General features: G+C 35.1%; 1 protein-coding gene across 6 annotated transcripts in view; it reads right to left on the bottom strand.

Moving 5' to 3' along the window:
• Positions 1 to 26,983, bottom strand: part of LOC150100731 (plexin-A2-like) — a 992,258-nt gene that overhangs the window by 362,857 nt on the left and 602,418 nt on the right. The window lies entirely within an intron of this gene.

The following is a 26,983-nucleotide window of genomic DNA, read 5'->3' as shown; positions in this document are numbered from 1 at the left end:
AGATATGTCTATTCAGAAAAGAACTTTGCTGACATAGCCTGACAAACAATCGGGTCTCTTTTTTCTATTATTAGCATACGGATAGATGGAAAAAAAAAACTCGTGATCCAACTTACAGAACAAAAAATTGACTGAGGCAGAGATCAATCAAGCAAGAAAAGTAAACCAATATTTCTAATTATTTTCACCATCTCATTCATGTATTAAATAGAGATTTCGAAACTCTGGACATTTCTGCTTTAAGTTGAAGAAGTCCTTTGCAACCAGTTTAAGTCGGGCAGACGAGAGAGAAAATGGTATCAGGTTATGACAGCTTATTAATGGGTTCATAATTATGAAGGTATTCAAATATTCGAAAGGGAAATGCTCAACGGATTGTAATAATGAAAGACACCGAGAAAATTAAGGATTCAAACTCTGATCATGCTTCAGCTATGAGTTATTTGCGACCTTTCGCAGCACTTAAATCCAACCACTGTCCTCCCTGGGAAAAATAAATCTAAAGGAATCTAAGAAACATCAAAATATCGGTAACGAGTATTATTAGGAGAGAAAAATATATTGCATCAGTGATATTTTATTAGATGTAAATCTCTACGCAGGTCTCAAAGTACAGTCAGGATTAGTTATTATAAGAGTACGAGCATTCATTGGTTAGACATTTCGTGTATTTCACGAATACACACTTGCAGGTATTCATATCCAGTCAGCCGCATTTGTAGTATATTTCTATACTAACCCCTAAAACAGCTGGACAATCCCACACTCAGACTATGCAGATAATCACAGTAGCACAATAAGTTGAGAAATAATATTTATCCACAACCAAATAACGGGCCTTTCAAGAAGCAGAATTGCTGGCCTTGTTCCCTACGCGATAAAAGTATACAGTCCAAATACAAAAACTGTGAATTTACGCCAGACACTAGCTGCGTATGAAAAAGTAGTTTCTTGGAGTTTAACATTCTCGATTCCGTGCATCTGCATCTTATCATATCCAATATCAGTTTCAGCTAATATTAGGCATGAATTTTGAAAATTTTTTTGGTTTTGCCTCTGAGGAAGATGATCTGAATAATTCCACGCTGTGAGCATCCCCAACCTCACCGCGGTAGGTCGCTTCACAATCTATCCAACTTCTACTCCACCCATTAAATGTATTTTGTCTGCTAATTGCATGTATTCTCAGGACCGGTTTGTCAGCTTTGAGGGAGGAAACACCCTGCTATTTCCATATGAGACAGACTAACTCATCTTCAGCCGAAAGCCTTTATAAAAGGTTCCTCACGTCATCACGAGAACAGAACAGAGGTCTTTTCCAACCAAAGGGCACCATGTCACGTCGTCCTCCCGACTACGTTACTAGGGCACTAATATGCTTCCTCTGAGGATAAACATTAGTTACTTTGGTCCGTATACCAATTGTGACATCTTGCTGTAATTGATTACAGCGATGATGAAATAAATTAGTGAATGTAAACAAGAAAAACGCAGGAATGATTAAAGTTTCAAAGATCAACAATTTTTCATCGAAAAGGACATGGCAAGGACTTGTAGCTGAAAGGCAGAGCGCACATAACTGAGGTTTTCATAGTTCTGCCTTGCTTGTTTTATTTTTAAAAGCATGGCGAATATATCTAAGAAATAATGCTGTGTCATATTTTTTCCTCCCCATAGAAATATACCTGAATTCGGCTGGCTCAATCCAGAAATAGGGTGACCTTTTCTTTATGAGAGTCACGATTTTTGTGTTACGTAAAAGTAGTTCACGTGATTTTGGTAAGCGACTATATTTTCGAACTTCAAAACCAGTACGCAAGGCAAAACTATGCAAAATAAAAGCACAGTGTCATCAGCAAAAAGCGAACACGAAAATATGTAGTTGCATTTCCTTAAATCCATAGAAACTCTGGCCAATATGTAAGGTGACAAAACATTGTAGATGGCTGTTTCACATTTTAGGCGAACACACAAAAACTTAAGGTTAGCAAATCTTTTTTGATCAAAATAGAGAAAGTTGACTATGACGCACAGCGTGATATACAAAAAAAGGACCGCTATTTTACCACGATTGCTTTCCACATCGTGATATATAAAAGATTTTATCCTTCTGGCATGCGCATATTGCAAACTATCTCTGTGCAGTGTAGGGAGCTGTTTTCAGGTAGAGAAACGCTAAAGCTAAATGCTAAAAGGCCACGTGTCTTCACAACAGTTATGTTCGTAAATGCTCACAATTAAAACGAAAGCATTTTTTTATAACTTGCTTTTAAGACTATATCAAATATGGTGTTAATTTACAGTCCGAACACATAAGAAGAAAAAAAATAAATAAAGGAATGAGAGAATGCAAGGCAAGCCATCATACTCAAGGATTGAGAATTTAGGCAGATGGCTACATGCATGTTTCCATTGATGGCACAGTGAAGTTAGCACTTCCTATATTGCTCAGTTGTAGGTACTTGGAGTTGGTTTTTCCCTCAGAAACACGAATAACAAATTAATCTTCAATTACTTTTTTTTTTTTTTTTAAGCAACTGAAATTAATTCCGTAGCCACCCTTGATGGGGCAAAAATAATAATTTCAATATTTGGCGAAGCATTGAATATCTGTTCGCTTAACTTTGGTTCACTTTCCGAATTCTGATGTTGTATTCATTTTGAAAATATATAAAACAAAGATCAAAATTGTTAATGTGTTAAATGTCTTGATATATCAGAAGTGACAGCAAAATCTGAAGGACTTCATCACATTTATGGCAAACGGGCAGTTTTCGGGAAGAAGGAGGAAAAAAAAATCTAGTCGTGCTCGGCGGGATACATTTTTTGAAAACTACCCGAATTTCACAGCAAGTCACTTTTTAACAACATAGTATCAAGCAACCTCTTGTAAATATTTTAATTGGAAAACATTTCATAATCACAAATTAAAACATTCTGTTCAGTAATATCCGATTAAATCATGGTAAAATAATAAATATTCAACGAAGCAAAAATGTTTATCGAATTCACCATGATAAAATTAAACCTATTATTATTTTAATATAACAGTCATCCAAACCTACGGCCCAATAACTATTTTAATCTAGCATGTAACAGTATATACTGAGAAATTTGTTTAAAATTCTATATCAAATTAAACTACACATACCGGACACTGAATCAGAAACCTTTATGCAGATGTAGGTAAACGACATGCAGCCTATATGCAAAATACTTGGTCACGTGGGTCACCAAGTGTTTTAAAAAACTAAGAATGCTGCTGGTCAAAACAAAGATTTTTCTGAGTTCGATAAAGGACTTATTGCGGGTGGGCGTATGGCTGGAGCCACAATTTTGAAAACAGCACAGCGTCAAAATGTTTATTTAATCAGTAGAAAAATAACATTCTTTGCTTGTCTAACAGGCGTGACGCCATGTGTATGTGGTCCTAAGATTGTCTGTCAGGAACTAGATCGCCGTACGGCAAACAGAACTTTCTGTGTGCAGCAACTGACCGAAGCATTTAATGAAGGTAATTCCAGACCCGTATCTCACCGAACTATATGCAGGGAAGTGAGGATCGGCAGTGGCAATCGCAAGCCTATACAGAAACCATCGATTTCGGCGAAGAACCGGAAAGTTTGTCTGCAGTGGTGTCAGGAACACCGTGACTGGACACTGAAGACTGGAAAAAGAAGTCATGTGGACCGACGAATCACAGCACACCTTGTTCTCTACCGATGGTAGGCAGAGTTTGAGGGAAGCTATTCAGTAGTGAGTCAGCGAGCATGACAGCGATTTCCATCTTTTCAGGTCACCACAGAGCCCAGATCGGAACCTCACTGAGAATGTATGGGAGATGTTAGAAAAACAGATCCGAGAGCAAAGTTCTCTTCCGTGAAATCAACCAATTAAAGGACTGTCTGGTGAACGCTTGGTATGTTGTAGACGTAGATGCAATCCAACCATGTGGAATCTATGCCAACCCGCATATGTGATGTAAGTCGGGCTAAAGGAGGTCCAGCACGGTATTAAATTAAAGTTTATTAAATTAAAATAACAATCCCACATAGGCGTTAACACACTTCAATCAATCACAAAATTATTTCTATTTTAATTTCAAATTTCTAAATCGCATCATCGTATACTTCTGCGAGCAAACTTTATTTTGATGAACTAATCTGAAATGAAAGACAGGATATCAGAATAGTCTAGACCAGGGCTATCCAACCTTAGGTAATCCGAGGGCCGCGTTAGAATAAAAAAAAAAATTATCCGAGGGCCGCATCACAATGCGTATCTAGTAATTTGGTGAACAGCGGCGACACAACCTCAGCTGAACAAACGAACAACACTAATTGCGTACTAATCGCGCGCTCACGTTCTCCGTGAGCGCCCGGAACATGCGCGTTGGAACAAAACAGTGTAAGAACGCTTCTTTGACGCATCCAATATTTGATAAACACGTGGGTATAAAAACACCAAATAAAATTATCAACATCGAGATTATCGATTAGTGATAGAATTAAAATATCTAATACGCATACGATTCAAATTATTTTATTTCTTCGCTCGTGAAAATCAAAACCCACAGGCGGGCCGCACAAAATCGCACCGCGGGCCTCATGCGGCCCGCGGGCAGTGCTTTGGGACAGCACTGGTGTAGACCATTCATTGCGAACTGCTATATCACCAGTGAAAGCTCAATACGAAAAAAAAAAAAAAAGCTGCGACAAATATATATATATATATATATATATATATATATATATATATATATATATATATATATATATATATTCTAGCGATGTGCATTTTTTTGTAAAAAAAAAAAAATAGTAGGAAGTCACTTCTGGACAGCGTCGGACATCTTTTAATAAAATTATGGCATGAATCTGAATAAATTTGTGTGAGAGAGAGAGAGAGAGAGAAAGCGAGAGAGAGAACGAATTGGAAGAACAGCCCGGAGCACTTCTACTGAAATCTCCCCCTTCCCCGAAAAAACGACTGGTAACACTGAATATTAAACATTCATATCAAATCGAACAAAAAACTGCAACGGATTTCAATTGAGAACTTATCAAGATAATTGATTAATTTGGTCATTTTCGATTGCTGAAACCGAGGCAAAGGAAACATGCGAAAATATGGACTAATCTTCAAATCTACCACAAATGAATATGCAAATATCTTCCCGTGTTCTTAAACTCGAAGGTTTTAACCGTGCTGTTGGGAGGGAAGAGAGATAAAAATGGTAAATAATTAAGCTGAGAAAAAATCTGGTTTAAACTCAAACCAAATTTGCGCTTTTGCTCGAAATTTGTGAATGCTAAGGGAATAGAACTCACGTGCAGTTTTGAAATAATTTTATGTTCAAAATCCTTCTGGGATAAAGATATTCACTATTTGACAAATGAAAAATTATACAGGACATAATAAACACGAAAAATAATTATTTTTCTACATTAACAGAACTCAGAACGAGCTAATAATTGAACTCAGGAGAAACAACAATGCCTTTGTAAGCCTTTCTTTTAATTTTGACTACTTAGGGAATAAAGGACTCATATTTTGCATACAAAAATGTTTTGTAATAAGACTAGAGACAAAACGAGAAGGGAGACCGAAATTAATTACAGCAGAGTTAACATGCTTTTTTTTTTTTTTTTTTTTTTGCTACTTCGTTCTTCATATTGTATCACTCGTATACCAGAATGGAGACCAAATAAATTTAATCAACACATTAGCAAAACAAGAATGCTTGTTCAAATTCATTTAGCTTTTCCTACAGCACTCTAAAATGCATCTATTATGTATTGTTAGCAGCACCTGCACACAACAGACGGCTGTTTCATTATCGTGACAAAGAAGTTGAAAGTAGTTGTAAGTTTAACTATCCCTGTTGGCTTGATTTCGCAAAATGTTCATGAAAATGCCTATTAGTACGCATCATATGAGAATGTTATTTTGTTATTATATTAATTAAAAATGAAGTGCTTGGATGATGCATTCTTTTTTTCGAGAGAGAGATTCTTGATTAAAGAACAGAATTCGGTGGAAAACTTGCATTCCTCACGGCAAACGACTCTCCTTATTGTAGACTTTTATATACAATTAGGAGAGGCAATTCTCCACCCCCACCAAAAAGGAATTATAAGTCAAGCGGTCAAAGCGTTTTCTTATTTGGGTGACAAATTAGAACGCTTACTCAACGCCAAAGCCTGCTCGGGGGGGGGGGGGGGGGGGTGTTAAATTACTGTAGCTGGCTGTTGATTATTAATAAGCGAAATTCGGTTTTGCTGGTTGTAATTAAAACTGAAGCAACTAAGGCTATGAGGTGAGTGAATTACATTTTAACTGCGTCTACTCGTTCTGGTCAGCTTGCTTGTTTTATGGGACGATAATATTTTCGGCCTCAATTTAAACACGCTAACTCGTACAGGGAAAAAAAACTGAATTCGAAATGTGTACTGAATTACAAAAATTTAAAGCAAAAAACTTTAAACTTTTGTAACTCAGTACACGTTGAAAAAAATATCTCATTATTATTATATAGCTGGCCAGACTTTCAAGTAATACCTTAAGATGCGAGTGCAGAGACAGTGAACCTATCAGGGAATAGAGATAGGTGTGTGTGTGTGTGTTATAGTGGAACCCTCCCCAGCGATGAGTCTTGACTCCATGGAGGTTTGATGACGAAAATACGGCGTTTATGGTGACATCTGCTGATATAAGATTTTTGAAATATTTACGAAACTATTTTGTGATGAAAAGGGATATTTGGAATTTGAAAATAGCAATGGTTAAGTTTAATAGAAATTGATCCAATTTCTGCTGACATGTGAATCAATAATGTGTAGGAAATGGTTAAAACTGATCATGGGAAGAGAGTCGTTATAGTATGTATATTATGAAAATAAGTATGGAAATCACCAGAAAATTATCATAATCATAAAAAAGGTGCATTTCGATAACATTCTTCTATCGTGATACTTTATTATCATAACAACTGAATCTAGATCTTTTTTTTTTGGGGGGGGGGTATGTTTTTTTTTTTTTTTTTCACTAATTTTAGTGATCCGATCAAAACTAAACTTAAGATGCTTTGACAAATTTTAATGGTATTATAAATATCCAAATTCATCAAGGTATTCCTATCGCTCGACATCACTGACTGGACAAGTCTCGCCAAATTTTATTGAGATATTAAATACAAATTTCATTCAATTCCCATCCGGTCAGACCAGTTATTACTTTGTACCATTTGGAAATGTTTTGCTTTTGTTACTAAAAATAGTTCGATTTAGCCTGAAAGTGAAACTGTAGATGACCCTAAACACAAATTTAATAGATGCCACTCGTTTTGAGAAACGAGTCTAATAAACCAATTTCTGCAAGAATGAAGCCAAATAACTGTCTGTTAAAATAATAGTTGATAAATATTAAGTTATATTATTATTCAATGGATTTCAAAGACAATGATAAAATTATCTCGCAATGCTATATAAGCAGACATCAGTATGTTATTCCTATTAAAATTCTGACCAATTTTTGCCTACACTCTTAGAGGCAATACACTTCCTCAGTGACAGCTCGTCTAACGTTTTTCTCTAAAAGAGACTATTTTTGCTACACGTCATTCAAAGAGGAGTAAATTACTACAGAAATGGATCGCCTCTTTTCCATCTTCGTCCTTAGCAGCATGTATTCAACAAGTCTGGCTAGGAGTGTGACGTCCAACAACAACAACAACCAAGAGTTTAACAGCAGAAAAGATCGATAAAGAACCAACAGATATTGATTTGCAGCTGTCCGTTTGTGTTGTACGCCAGTTGTGACAGGTCCGTACCGGCTTGAAAACACCGAATTCTATACCCTTAAGGCAGGAAACTATCTAATGACAAAAAAGAAGTTGTAGCAAAACGCCTCCAACGCCACCTACATATCGTGTATCAATTTCACTCCAGCTGAAGCTCTCGGCAACTTTTTTTTTAGCAGTTTCTTTCCCCGTTGCAACGATCTAGTTGGACTAAACTAACAATCACAACTAGACTGTCAATTGTGAAGGAAGCGTCTCCAATATCAGAAATACAAGAGAACTGCATGCGAGCCAATGGCTGGGAAACGGATCGAATTTTGGTCGATAGGGGAAAAAAAAATAATAATAATAAACTTATGGAACAAAAACAAGCAGGGATTATTTGAAGTCTAAAAACGAAATATGACCTAATGACGGAAGAAACAGAATATGACAGAAAAAAAGTAAACAGTAACGTCAGACAAAAGCCAATAATAGAGAAATACTGAAAATGGTTTTCATCCAACTATGTGAAACTAAAGTGATGTATCCACCGAATGCATGTTTATTCAACATAATAGGTATAATATATATGTTACCGCTAAAGTGCAGAAATCAGTTATTCTGCAGATTATCTACGGTGATCCGTTAATGTGCGGAAAATTGTTTCATTTCTCAAATTACCTACTAGGCACTCGTTAAAGTGAAAATAAGATCTTTGCTGGAACAACAGCAACGTTTCTGTACGCTTAAATTAACATAATGTTATTTATTTATTTTTCGATATCTACAGAATCAAGTTAATACAATCAAACAATCAACAAATTAGTTGATAGAATCAATTAATATAATACAAGGAATCAAACGGTTTAAAATATTATTACAATTAAGAAAAAAAAAACATATGATAAAATTATGTTTACTTATTAAAAAACCAAACTAAAAGTGGAGGGAGAGGGGGGAAGGAGTAGGGAAAGGAAATGAGAGAAACAAACTTTTGAACTTTAACGATACGGAAGCCGTTAATTGCACATTACCTAGGTAAAATGCGGAAAACTCTTGATTCCGCACGTTAACGGAGCAAATCTGTTAATCTGCAGATTAGCTAGGTAATGTGCACATTAACGGTTTTCGCACTTTAGCGGTAACATATATATATAAACCGACTATTGATGCTTGGTAACGAAAAACGAATATTTTCTGTTTTCCCATTTTGTATTGATGTTGAACAAGCTTCAGTAGATTAACAAACAGAACTTATTGAAATACGAGGTAACTTTACAATAAAAGCAAATTCGGTTATTTTCCCGGTGCGTTTTACATCTGTCACGTGACAATGCATTCAAACTGCTTTTGTTTTAAAGTGGTTACAGCTGCAAACAATATTTCTCTAGATATGTGGCTTCTAAAATAAAACGAGCATAAGCCAACACTAAAAAAAACAATGCTTCCCGTGCTGTAAACGTTTCTCGGATTTCTATTTCAAGCATTGTCGAAGCTATTTTGCCAACATTAAAAATCAAACGTCCTAAATGAGTATGATAATTCAGTTAATTTCCTCACGGAATTAACACGGAATTTGCAATTTGGTATTTAATAAATAAGATGGTTTATTTTCTACTAATAAGTGATGCTCTTGTGCTAATTACTGTAAAGTATTTCTATCAATATCACAACATAAAGAAAATTAATAGCCCCCATATTCTTTCCACAAAAGGTACTGATGTAAGGAATAAGCTTGTGATATCTTGGAACAATATTCAACACAAGAAGAGCGACAGTTCCTGTTATATGCATGGCTGAATTACTTAAGACATCACTGCATCTATACACATGCAAAATATGAGCACAGTATCTACATATCACTAGAATATCCTCAGTCCTTTTTAAAGCAAAACATCAGAGCAACAAGAAATAAGTGATTTCAACAACATCAATACTAATGTAATGTATTTTTTTCTTTTTCCCCCATAATGTGCACCGCACGCTTCACCATCTACTTAAAGAGTAATTGATAAACGTGAAACACTATTTAAACCAAGTTGTTCTACTGAATAATTGCAACATGAGCTATATGCAGTAAAGAATGAATCTATCTCGACAATTTGTATTAAAAGTTTTCATTGATCATTCGCAAATTAGATCAACGAATGTTCCAGAACTTAAAAGCCTGCAAGGTCATAAATTTTTTCGCCTATATTTTCTTCTCAGATAGGAGGTAGGGGGAAATGAAGGCACGGCATATCACGTGATATTTTACCTGTAATGCTGTGTGCGACAGGCATCGAGGGACACTCCTATGCTGTCGCCGCACGGTAGTCTCCAAGGCGCCAATGTGGCTTTTATCTGTGCTTATTCAAAATCAACTACGTCATCTCATGTCAAGAATGGTGCTGCTTACCATGTCTGCATGAGTTGGGCATAAGTCAGAATGTTTTTTTTTCTTTAGGCTTTTACAAAAGGACGTAAATGAGATTAAGACTTGCCATTAGAATAAAACAAGGGAATAAAAAAACTGAACAGTCGATCAAAGCACACCAGGATTAACCTTTTTCTCCCCCTTCCACTAGAGTACACAGAATGTAGCAGGAAATGAAGTGCGCCTGGACATCCATATCATTAAACAGTCATTTTCAAACGCTTTATTACGTGAACTGAATCAATCGACTGTTCATTCTCCAGCAATCGTTAAATGTCAGCTTTCCACCACTAACCGTCAGCGGATGGCGACAGTGCGACAAAGCACCGCACATTGTCGCCTGTTAACTATCTCCATTACTATTATGGTCCGTCAACTAATCTGTCATGAACGTGTCAGAATTGACTTCAACAGCGATAGTGCCATTTATTTCTTGCCATGATGTGAACGTACAAGTGCAGAGGATACACTTGTTGCATTTAATGGTTCAAGAGTCACCAGAACTCAATTTCACTGGGTTTTCCGTTCCCCTTCAGAATTCTCTGGATTTGTTGGAAGCATTGCGACTAATGATCTGAACACAGAATCAACTGGTGCTAGGAAGTGAATGGCTTCCTATTCTTCGGAAATGGGGATATTCCTTTTTCACTATTGTACACTTGAGCCAGTAAATATTAGTGGTGACTGCTTTCTACCTTTGACTGGGAAAAACGAAATACTGAGAATGGTGAATTGGCGACACTGAAAGAGGAGAACAGGTCATATTCGTGAACAGACTGAATTCTTCTATATGCGTCTGAAAATGCCTTTGAGAAATCCATATTGTTACTTCGTTAAAAAAACTGGAAGTGAGTTTTGCTTGGTACACATGCGCTGGTTCTCTCAATAAAAACAAGTTACATATAAATGAATAAATAACCGAAAACAATAAATCACTAAAACAAAAATCCAAATTATTCTAGTACGAACAGTTTTCCTACCGTATTTATAGTGAGCGACTTTCTCAAACATCGAGACAGATGCTAAACTCAGAAGTCTAACCGAAAGTTACTTTTTAAAATAATACAGCCAAGCATAATAAAGCATTGAACTACATATGGTAAAAACGACGGGCTGAGCAAATTGGAAAAATACAGAATTTAGTGATCTTTGAGAAGCACATTATATTGCTTCTTAAAGGTGTTTAAAACATTATATTGATTCATCCAATATATTTATCAATTCTATAACTGTTGGAAGTCCAGCTGAGCAATGTGAAATATGATGAGCTACCCGTTTTCTAGGTAGGGAAAAAAACTTTTGTGAATAATTTCGTAGGCATTCAAGCCAATAACTCATCTCTCTTATTGAATCGCTTTAGAATTATTTATTCCCTGCTCGTACAAAGATTTATTGCATTTGTTATTTTTTTTGTATGCACAGTACTGTGTACATACAAAAAACTTGCACAATTTAAAATAAGGAGGCATCACGAAAACAGAGTTTAACTAATCTAAAAATTCAATGAGATTAAAAAAAAAAAAAAAAGATTCAAAGAAATGACAGGAGCCAAATCAAAAACTGTAAAAGAGCAAAATAAGCTTGTTTTTAATCAAAATAATTTTAAGAATTATAGACTAAATACAATAATAGACAATAATACAAAAACTAGAGTTTTTGTATTATTGTCCAAAGCATACTTATACGTTTATGACACAATACTTTCAAATTCGGAGAGAAATGGAAAAGTTGTGGCACAACAATAACAACCTACATCTCACGAAATTATCAAATGCACTGTAGCAAAAGTGCAAATTAAAATAATTGAATTAAGAGAACCAGTATATATGACTAATAATGAAAAAAATATTAGGTCTATATTTAAACATGACTAGCATAACACATGAACAGTTGTGATATAACACATAAGGTTGTAAATATCACAATTTTTTTTTAACGAAATGGTATTTTCATATACTAACCGCGCGGTTAGCCTAGTGGCTTTGCGCTTCGCAACCATATGTCTGGGGAAGGAGTGTCCCAGGTTCGATTCCCGTTGTAGACGTCAGGAATTTGAGGATCTTCCTCAGGCATAACCGAGTTAGCCGGTCTTGGGCGCGGTCAGTAGGGTTTTTTCCGGCAGTTTATCTGGAGTTTTTCATCCCGCAAACAGGCAAACCGGCCCTATGAACATACGCCTCTACAGTCAAAAATATATCCCCCCCCCCCAGCGGCAGACCAGGCGACGGGTGGGTTGGGAGTAGTACTAACTAGAAGTCGCATCTAAATTAACACGCGGACCCTGCATGGGAAGCGGGAATAACGCGTAGTAGAAGAAGTATTTTCATATACTCACACTTTTAAAGGATTACAATATGAAGGCATGCTGTTTCTAGTTAAATGAAATGAAGTTAAATGTTTAAGATCAAATTCAACTTGGAAAATACTGAAGAAGTACTTTATATTTTTACTACACTTTATTTTCCCCACATTTTTTCTATGGCGTGAGCACACCTTAAACCATACGCCTAGCATTCGATAATGTACAGAGGAAGACGTATATTATTAAGCCTTTTTTTTTTAAATTATGTTTATCCTTTCGGTATATATATAAGAATAATCTTAGTATACTAACACAGAGGGTAGAAATGAACTTGAGGTACTCACGGAAAATATTTAAAAAGGCATATTTTCTGATCGACTGCTACATAAAAAGAATCAAAGCCTCATAACTAAAATGTATGGTTGTAAACAATAATCTGAATGTTACTTTAATCACAGATGCATTTCTTTTCCACAAATTTAAAGAAACAATATCTGAATTAACATAATCATTCTATATAATTATTTGAATTGTTAATTAAAAATCAACCATATGCATCTATAGGAGCTGATGCACTCAATTCTTGATATGAGAAATATACACCCAGATTACATACTTCATTAAAATAGGAGATTGGACTATTAATAAGCCATCAAGACTAATGTAGCTCATTCTGAAATCATGCACCACCAAAATTTTCACATTATTGCAGGTGGTATATTTCAATGTATCTGTCACGCGACAACGACCGAATTAAAAATGACATGCTTGTTGGGTTCTGTGTGTGTTTAACAGGGAGAAGAAAGGATAATTAAGAAATATCCAAAATATTTGGCATCATGCCAATCATTTTGACGCCACCGTTATTCGATGACTGCGCGATCTTCAAGATTCCTAGAAGCACAAGCAGACTAAGATTCGCGTGATGATGATGAGGGTACAGCAGATGAGAAGAGGGAAGGCTGAATGAAGTTATCTCCTGTAATGTAAATCTGATCCATCACAGTAATCGTTAGGCGAGATTTTTCATGTATAACACACAATTATAGCATGCGATTTAAATTCCGCATCTCTGGTATATCTGACAGGAAATTACATAACTGTTAATTGAAGATTAAATCTTAATACTAATAATTCTATAATCACTAAGATTATAAAAATAGCTGCCATGCAATAAACAGACAGCCAACAATTATTTATATAATCCCATTACAGACATGAACCTTTTCGGAGTATTTTTTTGTTTTGTTTTGTTTTCTGAAATAATTATAGCAATCGATGAATATTCAGCAAATGATCCGTAATAAGCAAGTTAAACATTTTATAAAATCAGGATGCCTATTATTCTCTAGCACAGAATTTTCCTGGATAGAGTAGTCCAGGCAAATTCAAAGATCCCGAAGTATACATTTAGCATTTTATTTCATTTTATTGTTTAGTGCAACAATGCTATTATTAACTCTTATTATAATAAACCACATGCGAGGATGGTTGTAATAGTGCCCAGTGTTTATACTCTCGTATCCATGCTGTCTTTGAATGCAATGAGACACTTATACTAGTCACTGAATGTTACGTGTACTAGAATAGTATTTTTCTTTTCTTTTCATCAGTTAGGTTTCTTTCTCCCTTTTCTGCGAATTTTAAGCTTGCTTTCGTTATTTTTTTTAATTACTGGCAATTTAATTCGTTTGATTTTTAAAGTAAATTGAATCATTAGTAGGGGAAAAATGCGCAAAATTGTAAAGGAATACACTGTGATTTATTCCTGCATTAAAACAGCAATGCGGAATAATAGGATCTTGAAGTCGGTACTTAAGTATTCTTGCATGATGTTTTACACAAGAATAAATTCATTATATCAGAGGGAAATGATATTCGTTCTGAAAGATGGGTCATAACACAATGCACTGGCAAAACTCGAAAACTACTAGATCCTTAGAAATGTACTATCCATCTTAGCCCTTATCTTTCTGTTCAGTAACCAAAGAAACGTAGGGAAAAAGCGAATGTTTTCCCTTAGACCAGACAGTTAAACGCTGGGTCAACGATTTCTTCTTACTTTGTTATAAACACCATTTATTTTTATTGAGAGAACTAAGAGAATCTAGGACACATTAGTGTCTTATGGAGGACAGAAACGAAGAGTTGAATTCAAAGGAGAACACAAGCTCGGCTTTTCAGTCTGAGTCCAAAGTATGTTCGCGGGAAAGAGAAATAAAATCCACTTCTGTGTTCGTCACTTTATCCTAAGGCCTACTCTTTTGAACGCGCAAGCGGACTAACCATTTCTGGCGAAGACAGATAGTTGCAGGGTGAGCATGCCAGTGACTCCGATAACGGGAGCCGTTGTATAGCAATTCAATAGTAAGCCGCTATCGCTACGGAGTTGCGCGGCGGCTCACTGGAAAGGAAGGGAAAAGAGGAGAAGGAGGGGGGGAGTAGCAGCAGAGGGGGGGAGGAGTTAATCAATAATGTACACGGCGTTGTGAATACAAGCTATAACTCGCGACTTGAGGCATAAAATAAGCTACCGCCTCCGACAGTCTGGGAAGGAACACGGGGAAACATGTCGCTGCCAACCACCAACGCCAGTCACGTCCGTCACTTTGTCGAACCCCGCGTGGGTGTACGCGCGCGCGCACATACGCACACGTGTACGAAAGCGCATATGCCACAACACACGTCAGAAGATCACATAAGGTGAGGTAATTGTGACTACACCTGAGTCCAAGCATTGCGTGTGAAATTCTTGTAGTTCTACGTGAAGTGGCCACCAATCAGACTAGAGTAAACACATAACCTTCCTATTAGAGATTCCCCTTCCCTCCACCTCCGTGTTGAAAATTCCAAATATCCATCTTGTCCAAAGTATCAAATGCGTGACCTCCTTGATGAACAATACAATCGTCAAGCGATTAGACCGCTGCGTGACTGCAGTAGGGGGGATGAGACAAATGGGTCAGCATTCAAGTCTTGAAGGTTCGACTTCACTGCGTTTAGATTGCCCTTGAATAAGAGGCGAAATTCGATGTCACAAATTGACAAAAATTACAATGATCTCGACTAGAAGGGTGCGTGCTTAACATAAAGCATATTTACCGGCAAAAAATATCTTGTTCAGCATTAGCTATCACAAGAATTCATGTCACTAAGTGCGTACAATTGAAAAAAGGTTTCTTTAAGGCATGTATGTTCTTTCAACGTAATTTCTTAGTATCTTTCCTACAATAAAATGATTGCAGAAACGCAGTTCATTGCTTATATGGACACAAGTGAAACGTGATCTACAAATAGCTTAGTCTTCTGTCAAAATGCAGTGAATATTTATTTTACGAATAACAGCAATCGTTGTTTAAATCGGTAGTTTAAAATGTGGCCAATAGAAGAGTGTCCATGTGTTTGGTTCATGGCATTTTGAAAATCTTGATATATATGGTAACGAGTTTAAAATGTTAACCTTGCGTAATATTAGCCAGTCCTTCAATTTTGCTTTTATTTACTGCATGTCCCCATAAGGCAAAGTGTACTGGTTTTCATAATTAGGATATTATTAATACATGAAAAGTGCAATGTTGAGACCTATCATTGGCCTAACAACTAAAATAAATGATCTTATAATGGAACGGCAGCGCAATTTACAAACCATAATAAATCATAGCAAAGAATGCCTGAAAGGAATTATTACTAAGAAACATTTTTTGGCCGCATTCCAGATTCGTATTTAGAAATTTTACATAAGGAGTTGAAAGGCTACGTTGTATTCGTTATACGAAAACAACTCGGTATACAAGTCAGTCAGCTTGGAAACATCAACTACGATTTATTTCCGGCATTCGGGTATCCAGCTGCCATGTTACAAAACAGCTTGATATAAAATATTAAGTATTATTAACTCATCAGCATTTCATAAGATTAGCGATAATGCAAACTTAAGTCTGGGACTAACATACTAAAATAGAATTGGAATAAACAAACATCTCGCATTTTGAACACACGATAATAGAAATCTGTTCCTTTATTTTAAATCTTAATCTTCGACTACTGTCTCCAGAGTAAACTTTCATTCCAGTAACAGAATGAATTTCATTTAGGGGCAATCCAATTCCTCGACATTATTGGTAACTGTATAATAAACTCTGTCCTACAATTGCCGAATAGAGACAAAGCCCATTTCTTTCTAACTACACACGAATCTCATAATTCCTGCTGCATACGCGTGCGTTAGAGATAAAGTGACAGTTTTAACATAACCATAGATTCCGAGGCAAGTGATACCAGTCACCTAATCTAGTGAGTTTTATTTACATACTTAAACTAAAGCATTTCCAAATTTTCCTGTAGAAATTTCTCCTCGAGCATGGTTCTGTTATACTCTCAAAAATAGTTTTTGCATTAGTTGAACAGTAACTCAAAGTCATAGTAAAAAATATTTTTAATTCCAATTTATTACTTAAATGAAGTCATCTATGACTGAGTTACTATTCAACTAATGCAAAAACTATTTTTGAAAATATGAAACAGAACCATTAATCTTTATCTGGGGAAATCGAGAATTCCGAAGCGATTATAACACATAATGCAAAGATTATCGTCGAAGTATTGATGCAGTTTGTATGACGAAGTATTGAAGGGAAATGTTTTACCTTAGTAATCGCTTTTTAAGGCATTTCTCTGATATGAAACTTTCAAATCTTTGCAAAAAAATATTCAATCATTTCCAATAATTAAGCTAATACCAGCTAAGTAAGATATACTCAATTCGGGTAATTAATCCAAAATTTGCTTCCAGTGTAATATCACCAACATCTCACTTCTTTCAGCATTTAACAATTACATCTTCGTCGACTAACGACTCCCTTAGCTCTTCGACAGTTGATAATGGACGCTCGCTTAAACAACAAAGAGAAGAAATGAACAGTGGAGGGTCATCGTATTACGGTTCGACAGATCGCTGCGAACCTTGCAATTGGCCACAATTCACTGGACACCTCATCCATCACTATTTCCTTTTCCTAAAGGGCTCGAGTGTCGAATTTAATAAGAACGTTTAGCAAAAACAAGCTACAGTCCAAACTACGAGCGCGATAGTTCGGGGGAAAAAGTGTTGGTTCGATCACAACCCATTACAGAAGACGCAATCCGGCTCTTTTCTTAAGAAAAGTTTTAAACTTTTTAATGAACCTCAATGTTCAGAAAAGAGACGCGAAGTACCTTTCGTTTTTCTTTAACTTCAGTTCCGAATTCTAACACTCAGAAAATAATAGGTATTAAGCGAATGGCTTCTTCAAGTGAATAATGAAAGACTACCTGGACAAATTTAGTAATCAATGTTTATTGGCTCACTCTAGATAATGTTTCACATATGCAAGTAAGTTCGGGTATATTCCACTACCTAAAATACCTTCCATTCTTATATTCGTTAAGGAAGAACAACGAACTCTTACGTATTCTTAAATGCAATTCGTTTTAAAGAAAGTAGGTTACTTTTGAGGCAAAATTACAGGATATTCATTACGCATTCACTGGTTTTCTGAAGCAGGTGTGATATGTAGAACTACATCTGAATATAGATTTATAACAAACTATTTGTACGTTTTTAACAATCATTCTTCATCTCACAAACTGAAAGCAGAACGAGAGCAATTCACTTTTAAACATTTAGAGAAGTGGAGGGAAAGAATTGTTATTGACTTCAAATATGTTGTCTGTCAATTTACGTTGGCTCGCCAGTTGAGTTTTATGTTGAGCGTGGGAATAACAAATCCTACCACCTTTCTATGAGGTCGTCTGACCCAATCGAAAAGTTTTCTTTCAGAAGAAGAGGCACAGCAAAGAAATCCAACAACTAAATGCTTCATTTCTAATACTGCTTTCATCGGCTCCTTTACGATATCAATTACTTTTTCGATCAGACATAATAACAAGAAGTTTCATTCTTTGAAGTATTTAAGCGTTAACAGGTGGTTGTATGGTTATTAAGGAAATCAAACTTCGAAAAAAAATCAAGCTAGTCTTATTAACTGGTACTCAGCATTGAATCCTTCACAACAGTCGCATTTTCTAGAGTAACCTTGCACAACTTACTAAAAACATACACGAACGAACTCCTTTTCAGTAAGTGGTGATATTCTTGGAATCCTGAACAAGAAGCCTTCCATCTCCAGTATTTGGATAGTTCACCTCTAGAAACCATTAGCCGTTTCAAGTTATAAACTTAACTGATTCGAGCAAAAAAAAAAAAAAAAAAAACAATGCTGGTAAAAACTTTAGCCTATTTTCTCGGCGTCTTATGTAACTTCATGTTGAGGATAATCAGATTCCTTTTGCAGTTTATTTTTTATGTCTTTCAGGTGTGTTAGTACTACTCAGTTTGATGCTAACGTACCTTCATTAATATAAAATACTTCAACTTCCTCACTAGTGTCACGGGTGGGGACGCTGCTTACCAATACAAAAGCACGCAAGAAATAGTGGTTAACAGTCAAATCAGCGTTGGTGATTTTCAGAAGCATAAAGAAATGCAATTTTCATAAAAATCAAAACACTCCAACAATGAGAAGGTTTGCTAAGGTTATACTTTAAGATTTTCAATGCTTTTCATTTTTGATGTTATTTTTGAGCGTTCTGTTTGTAATAATTACTGCTAAGAAATAAGTTAATCAAAAACATACTTTTCGTACTCGAAACCATATCGAATATCTATATACAGTATATCTCTACTGATAAAAAAATAAACTAGAAATTCAATACAAAACTGAATATGGTTCTAAGCCATGCTTAGCCTGCCAAATCATTTGAATCCCCCCCCCCACACACACAAAAGTGACGAGGAGAATTAATAGCAGTTCTTTATAACTGATTTTTTTTTTATTTTCTGGTATATGTTCGTCTATATATAGAGTAATACCAAGAAAAAAAAATGCATAGTAGGTATTATAAAGTTATACATTTTTTTTTTACAGTTGTTACAAAACCGTAGTTTAAGATCGTAATTAGTATCCAAACAATTTACCTGTGAGGCCACAGCGAAAGAAATTAGACCCTCTCCCCCGAGAATATACAATTCAATTATACAGCTAGTAAGCATAATGTAATAGAAACTGGGAAAAGGATAAATATGCCTAAAAAAATGAACAAAAATTTTCTCGATCAATATAATAATATAATATTAATATGATTATTATACTAAAAGATTGAATTTTCGAAGTCGAATTACAGTTCTTTGATGCTTTTCATTCTTCCTTTCCTACATATCTACTGACAAACGTGAATCTAAAAATTCATCACAGGAGTTATTGCAAAGAGAGAAAATGATTCATCTCTACAAAAATGCTTGAAAACACCCTTTACTGAAAAGAAAATTTTAACACTATTTCTTCAGCAACTGACCATACACGAAGCCGTCTTGATAACTAGTAACAGTGAAGGCACCGACTATTTCTTTCTTCAAAGAAATTTCTTCGTTGAATTATTATACAGTTATTCGGCGAATGAAACATGTCATACTGAATGTTTGTATTAGTACCGATCTTTACTGCAATCTACTTGAAAATTCGAAAAAAGCTGTATCTTATCTGCTGCTGTCACTTCAGAAACGTTCAAAAGGACTTGGGTTCGCTTTCTCCTTTTCATCTAAAGTTATATCTTGGCGAGCAGGGCTGTTCTTGACAGAAGTTTTCCTTTTGTAGCAGATGCTTTCCTAGGACACCGTCCGCTTCGCAGAGTGGCCGTCTCTTGAGAAGATTGCGCCAGAAGGTGGATGCATTTAATGAGGTAAAACCTTTCACCTGTTTTTTTTTTTTTTCACTGTTGAGCAGGAAGACGCGATACTATTTAGTGCATTCACTGTGACTTTGAACAAGATCCTACTTCTGTTACGACAAGAACTATTATCGGAATGACTTAGTTACAAGTACTCAAAACAGGGTTGATACATGTCTTGATGATAATGCTGCTGTTAGTTTAGCTTTTTTGCACGATTTTAAACTTCAACTTTTCTGTTGACTTTCGACCTTCACTAATAAAGTCTTTCTGTTGTTCGGACAGCACATTTTTCATATTTCTTTGCTAGAAATAGAGTAGAGTTTAAGGCAGTGTGGTCATTTTCTTTGTGATTATTTAGATTTATTATTATTACAAACTTTCTTTGTGATTATTATAAATACCCAGAAGGTTTTTGTTGCGGGGCGGGGGGGGGATCATTAAATATAAGAAAGTATAATCTGTTTCCACACTTTTTTACTGATTTATAAAGTTCACTGCTTGCTCATCTAAAGGAAAAGTTACCTGGCCATCAGTAGTTAAAAATTGCGTGTACATTTTTTTTTTCCCCATTGCAGAACTGTGACAATTGAATCTGTATATATACACAGATAAGTCAACGAATATTTGTAGTTGGACGAACTGCTTGTTAAATAAGATTGCAAAATCTACATGAGGAATCTGAAAGAATACAATTAAAGCTCAAGAATCCAACCATTATACACGAAGAAGCAAAATAAATAAAAATTGCGCTTGTTGGCAATGAACCGATCGCCGTTACGAATATAATATAAATTCAATGGAAAAAGAGGTGGGGTACTTTTCCCCCAAAACAGGGAATATATCTAGCTGTGCAAGATCAATACCCAAAATGATGATTTATCGCTGTCATTTTAGAACTGCGCCATTTTTTTTTAAACAAGTTGACCATACTTTGAAGATAAAAAAGTTTCAGAAAGTTCCTTTCTTCTTCCACCACACACACAATAAGAAAAACCTACATACGTCATTGTATTAAGTATGTAATTTATATTAAATTGAAACTTCCTTTATTTGGTTTTATAATTAGTAATGTACTAGGAACGTTTTTGTTTGTGGCATTTGTAGTTAGAGCTCACATGATGATCTGCTTAAATGCCTTATCAACGCATACTCGAGGTTTTATTATTACAGAATGTCATTATTTAGCCTATGTAGTGTTGTGCTGTATATCCAGTCATTAAAATTATATTATTCGTCTTTACGAATTTCATTTAAACAATTCCATCAAGAATTCGAAAAATTCAGCGTGAATTATGCTTGCTACTAGCATTCTTTTCGGATTTTCTCTTGCTCTCAGGTAATCTTCAGAGTATATTTTAATTTAAAATAGGAAGATGCCTTTATAAACTTTATGCTGAAATCAAAAGCGAATCGACTACTGATATGCAATCATTATTTTAATGGTTCTTACTTGCTTTGCTTGAAAACAGGTCCTCGGCATTTTGTTATTAATGAGAGCGAATCAAAAACGGCGGTAATAAAGTTCAAAAGCTTTATTTAATTCTCCTTCCAATTATTATGATTATTGATGAAAGCAGCGAAAGATTTACCAAAGACTTCCGTGCAGAGTAAACGAATAGTGGACTTAAAGGTTTATCAAAGATTTGTGATCACCGGTTTCTGGGTGATCTACTTGCTATTCTAAAGCCTAATACGTTGCCGTAAAAGTAAAATGTAATTGCATTTTAAAGCAATTACATTTTAAAACTTCTTGTATAATAATTCTTTATTTTCACATTAACCTATACACAAAAGGATTCAACTTGAGGATTGAAGTTCCTGGAAAAGATTGAGAGAAGAAAAGTAATGACATGAGAGCATCAACAAAATACTGTTCATATTTCATACATATCTTAAACAGGAAGGAACTTCAGTATGCTTATGTACTGTTGGACTCATGAAACGATAAGATGGAGTAAAGCATATCATTGCTAGTTATGGACGAATTTTTCAAGAAAGAAAAAGACAATGTACTACCAGAAAAGTATACCAATAAAAATCGAAAAATTATATGAATAAATAAAGTGAATAAACTGTTCAGTTTTGGTTTCAATGAAAAGCCAAAAAGGAAAAGTAGACACCAATTGCGAAAACATCAGAGGATTGCTGTTCGTTCCGAAGGCTTTTATCTCAAGGATTCAAAAACATCAGCTTAGGTTTCTCTTTTTTAGTAAAACTAATAGCGACACAGACCCTACTATCCCAGAATGTTTTAAATGTAGAAGTAGAGCATGTAAGGGGAACAAAGCTAACCTTGGTTGACATACAGATTCCCCATCTTAAGACATTCAGCCAGGAGTTTTAACATGCGTATGCAGCAAAAGAGAACGAATCTATTACACGCATTTTGAGAAAATGCAAGCCTTTAAAAATATCACGAAATTGTGAAGTATCATCTTCCACGAACTTCCATGTTTCTAAAATGAAATCTATTCGTAAAGATACATACACTGTATATAATTAATATAATTTCACCCAAAATTACAGTTATATGGAACCTCAATTCTTTGATCAAACGTCAAGCATCATACATTATGACAATGAAGTTATTACTAAATTAGAAGTTACACTAGAATGAGACGCCATAAAATTAAAAGTATGCTTTGTATGCGAAAATATATAATGGATTATGATGCCGATTTCAACATATTAAGGGTTAAAATGACAATGCAGACCAAAGCGAAACAAAGTTAGATAAGAAAATGAAAAGGCAATTACATATATATATCAAAGAAGTAGCCATTAAGCTGCTTATAGAAGCATAAGCTAAAAGCAGAAAACTTAATGCCAAAAAGATAAAGTGATCGAATAAGCACAAAGGAATGACAAATAGGTGAGCAAACCTGAGCTTGTGCGGTGTGTACTCCATTGTGGTGAACTCAAACAGTACACAAGATGTATGGTATATGAATACAAAGCCATGGCAAGGAAACTAAATTGCCCAAATTACTAACAACGCTTGAGCACAAAGCAACACTGGGGAAAATAGATTGCGATACTGCTGTATAAAGGTGTTTATACTTACCCAAAGCTAGATGCATTACTATTTCTGGACATCGCTTTACGAACGGTAACAATCCACAAGATCGATGGTGATAGTTCCGGAAAAGTCGAAAGAGAGGAAGAGTACAGAAATAGAAAGCGCAATCAATCACTTGTGAGCCAACGATTCATCCTAATGGTGAATTGTTAAAACGCTTTGTGCATGTTTGAAATCAATCAGAATTAGACCAAGAAAAACATTACACTTTAAGAAAACGTATGTGTGGCTATCTTAACTATTTCCTATGTATTGCCTTATTATTCCTTCTTAGAATATCTTCCTGTGGAAACAAAAATATTTTTAAGGCCTTTGATGGTTTTGTGGCTGTATGGTTCTGTCAAGCGTAACTTGTCTAAGAACAACACTCCAAGTTGGAATTCCGTTAGGTAAAAGGAAGGAATCTTGTTAGATCTTTTTCGAGTAATGCTAAATTAGAAGGCAGTTTTTTTTTTTTTTTGGTTTTAATATAAATCATATTTCTCCTCCTAACAAATACGCATATCCGCAGACCGAAAAGAAGGTTGACAATCTTGTTCTACGTGGGGGTGGTGGAATTTCAACAAATTAAACTCTTCAGCACTTATTCATTACAAGGAGCATTAAGAAAAAAAGACCAGTGATTTTATAGTTCTTTCTCTAACGAAATGAATATAATATTAAGTACATTATTGCGAATAGAGATATCGAATTCGATTTTTCAAAATATCGAATATTTTGAGGCTTAAGTGCTGTGAAGAATTCATGTTGGAGCTTTAATGGAATATTATCAGCACTGAGCCTTTCTTTTTCTGTATATAGAAAACCTACTCATACAGGCAGATACATTCGCAAATTCTCCCACCACTATCCCCTCTCAGCAATGTGGCATTATTAAAACTTTAACCAATAGAGCCCACAATCTTTGTTCCAGCGAAACTGCCCTTTCAACCGAACTCAAAACACCACAACACCTTCCTTTCCAATGGCTACAATGATTACAGAATTAAAAAAATAATCGAGTCCTTTCCCATTCCCCGATCATCTCTTCAGAAGGACTTCACAGAAATGCCATCACCATACCTTAGATCCGTGGCACATCAGAAAAACTAGCCAGATCGTTAAAAAAGTACAACCTCCATACAGTTTTTAAGCCCCCACCGTAAACTTTCTACCCTTATCCGTTCCACCAAAGATCAGCTCCCTCCTCTCTGTGCCTGGAGTATATAGAGTACCTTGTTCCTGTAAACTGGCTTACTTCGGACAGACAGGCAGATCAGCAACCATCCGATTATGGTCAATCTGGCCTTGCAGACCATGTTTTGGATACAACCCACAGGATTTCCTGAAAAAACCACCATGCTCCACCATAGTAAATTCAAAAAAGACTGTTCTTTGAATCTGCATCTGCACTCAGGAATCAACCTAATTTAAACAAATATGGTTGCATAAAACTTCCCAAAATTTGTGAAACATTAGTTATCAGAGATCCCTCTTTACATCCTAGACCACCTGCAAACGCCCATAGAGGACGCACCACCTAGATAGGACTTTAGTTTCACTCACTGTTGTATTGTATTTGTGTGTGTGTTGTTACAATTAGTTTTTTGTAATTCCTGAAGATGTCTCTGTGACTTAGACCAAAATATTGGAAGCATTAAAATTAGTTTTAATCCTTTCTCAGTACTGATAACATTCCATTAAACTCCAACATGAATTGATCAAAATGCCTTGGAAATGTCAAGAGTAGCCACCCAAGTTTCACCGAATCCAGGAAAGGAAGAGATGAAATATAATAAAAGATTCATCTTGTTTTTACGAGAATGGATCAATATCGACGATTTTAATGAGAAAACTTCGGATAGTAAGAAAAACAACTCGCACATAACGGCAATAGTTATTTATCAAGCCACCAAAGGAAGTTGTATCAAGTTCCTGTTCGTACTTCCAAACATCCAATACTTTTTTTTTAATACACGTGTATAAAAATGTTAAAATTCAATACTAAGTTAAGCATTACGTTTTCAAAATGTTCTACCGATCTTGAAAATGGAGTGTGTTCGTAAGTCGATTTTTTTAATGGAGTTTATATAAAATGATACATTCTGTAAATAGCAGCTCAATATATTTTATATGTCGTTCTTCAATGATGAACATTGATGTATCACAAATTTTAACACGCCTCATTACAAAAGATCAATATAATTTCACTAACAGCGGACGTGTAATTTGTTACTTTGATTTTAAAAATAATTTAGCATCATTCGAACAATGCATGAATTTCTCACCCATCAGTCAAATTCTATTTCATACATAAATTCTAATCTCATTCAGAAGGTATTGCTAATTTTCTGAATTTCGATTTTAACAAAAAAAAAAAAAATAAGCATTTGATGTCCAACTGGGATTTGATACAAAATATTTCAGTAGCAATATTTGTCTTTCACAATATTTACTAAGCAATAAGGTATAAATACGAGCGCCTCAAATTGAAAACTAGCTTTACGTTAGCTTTCGCTCATGTCCCTCATTAGCAGGAGTTCACATAAATGAAGAGATGTTAAAAAAATATCCTGACTGGATGAATATGTAAACCACGCATTATTAGGATAAGTTTTGCGCAAATTCATGTAAGGTAAGCCATAGGCCGTTGATCCCTTATGCAGCGCCAGTCTGCTGTAGTGAGTCAATAAAGCTTAACGTGTTTTGTTTTGCCTTAGTTTTTTCGATGTCTGAAAGCATGGGCAAAGTGTACTCAAGTTCGTCTCGACTTCTGAAGTATTTTTTTTAAGACCAAAACGAACACCACAAGCAAAACAGCCATTACATTCGGATCTGGCTTCGTGAAATGTTTTATTACTGAGGATTTAAACTAAACTGAATCATGCAAATATTATTTATGTTTGCAAATGTGGTTTAGCAGTTATGTGGGTAGTTTTCGATATTGAGACCACATTTTTAATTAATTTTAATTGCTTATTTTTTATTAAACTATTTATTTTCACTATAATGTGGTCCCAATACCGAAAACTACCCGCATTATTTGTGTTTTTATCGTAATCATTAGTCCAATTTCACCTTGCATTTTGTGCCCTTTATTATTTGCAAAACTTTCAATGAGAATATTAAGTCTAAATTCCGCAAATACAGTCGTTTTTTTTCTTTCCCCCCCTCCTTGGCTATGTTCTGATCTAAATGGATCCTTTTAATAAATAATTTTAATATAGAAAAGGTGAAGTTTCAACTTTTCTACAGGTAAAAATAATAACAAATTATCCAATTTTCATTTAATAATTTCCATTTTCGTTATGCAAATTAATGTATATATTATGAAACATTTTTCACTTTGATAGTGAATATTCACAATTCTATCACATGCACAATGAAAAATGAATACGCTGATTAAGAGATAACTATGTTATTCATTATAATACTAAGTAGATAAAGTTAATTTAGTCTATTAAATAAATTTCAACTGTGAGTACGTTATTATTTCTAGTAGAATGACGAACTTATTAGAATGATGAAATAATTATCAATATTGCTGTGCGCAAAGATGGGGAATTTTATGTTTTACATCGTGTTCTGTCTTGCAAGAGCTAAACTGAAATTATTTATTATCCTTTTCAATGTTCCATGCAATGACAATTCCATTAT

Source organism: Typopeltis vanoorti, chromosome 12, assembly GCF_054136105.1.
Source record: "Typopeltis vanoorti isolate ZY-2024b chromosome 12, IOZ_Tvanoo_1.0, whole genome shotgun sequence".
NCBI classification, from domain to species: Eukaryota; Metazoa; Arthropoda; class Arachnida; order Uropygi; family Thelyphonidae; genus Typopeltis; species Typopeltis vanoorti.
The sequence above is the reverse complement of the archived record's forward strand: the minus strand, read 5'-3'. Positions and strand labels throughout refer to the sequence as shown.